At 38.1% G+C, this 1,135-nt stretch overlaps 1 non-coding gene across 1 annotated transcript; it reads left to right on the top strand.

The window, feature by feature from the left end:
- The first annotated feature begins 540 nt into the window (after positions 1–540).
- On the top strand, positions 541–704 carry LOC112309607 (U1 spliceosomal RNA). The gene has a single exon (XR_002975281.2). It is a non-coding gene; the product is annotated as a U1 spliceosomal RNA (small nuclear RNA).
- The last annotated feature ends 431 nt before the right edge of the window (positions 705–1,135 follow it).

Genomic DNA, 1,135 nt, shown 5'->3' with positions numbered 1-1,135 from the left:
CAATTATGAAAGTTTAGACCATCTTGGAGTACTTATGTAGGCCAGAATATGCTAACATTGGACTCTGTAGTAGGGCTACAAAGTGAGTAAGAAAACTTCACTCCTCTGGAGGAGTTGGGGAGGAGGCAAGATGGAGAGACAGATGTTTGAACAATTAAATGAATAACTAGACATGTCAAGTTGTATGGGAACACAGAGGAATGAAGTGCCTATCCAGGTTGGATAATTGGGAAGGAAAAAGAAGAAACTCCACGCAGAAAAGCACAGATGTGTGAAAGCTCAGGCCAGTGACCTGAGGATGGAGAGTAGTCCAGCGCCCTAGGTAAACTGTGGGAAACAGCAGTAGGAGAGGATCAAGTGCTGTCCTATTGGAATTGGAATCCTGGATGCCAGGTTGAGAGATCTTTGCTTTATTGGGAAGGATAAGATATAGAGAGAGGGTGGTTGAGAGACTTTATCACTTATGGTTTCTCTCTTACTGAGTAGATTAATGAATTGGTTTTGATAAAAATACAGAATAGGATTGACAAAAACATCTACTTGATAACCTGGCAGGGGAGATACCATGATCACGAAGGTGGTTTTCCCAGGGTGAGGCTTTTCCAGTGCACTGTGGATGTGCTGATTCCTGTGGTTTCCCCACATGTGGGAAGCTCGATGGTGTAACTTGTGGTAGTGGGGGACTGTGTTCGTGCTCTCCCCTGAAAAAATTTTAAAAATATCTACTTGATGTTGAATGCTTATTGGAACAAGTTTTCATTACACCATATGTTAGACTACATGGTTTTGCACCCCTCCTCCTGACTAATAATCTGCTTTTACTTCCAAGCAGATAATGGTTTATTTAAAAAACATTCTCAAATTTATTTCTCCTGACTGACTAATTTTGTGACATTTGTACATAAAAAGTAGAATAAATGAAGAAAATATTCTTTGGTTTCAATAATATATTTTTTACGCATTAGATTTTGACAGAAAATTGAAATGGAATATCCAACAATTATATACAAAATTGATATTTTCAGGGAATAAAATTTCTCTTTATCAAGAACTGTTATGCTCTTAAGGCAAATAAACATATGTTCCAAAGCCATAACTTTTTACTAAAGAGGATGTGAGGAATGCCAGTTTTCCC

The sequence above is a fragment of the Desmodus rotundus genome, chromosome 2, assembly GCF_022682495.2.
Source record: "Desmodus rotundus isolate HL8 chromosome 2, HLdesRot8A.1, whole genome shotgun sequence".
Lineage (NCBI taxonomy): Eukaryota > Metazoa > Chordata > Mammalia > Chiroptera > Phyllostomidae > Desmodus > Desmodus rotundus.
Note: the sequence above shows the minus strand (reverse complement) of the source record. Positions and strands in the feature narration are given on the sequence as shown.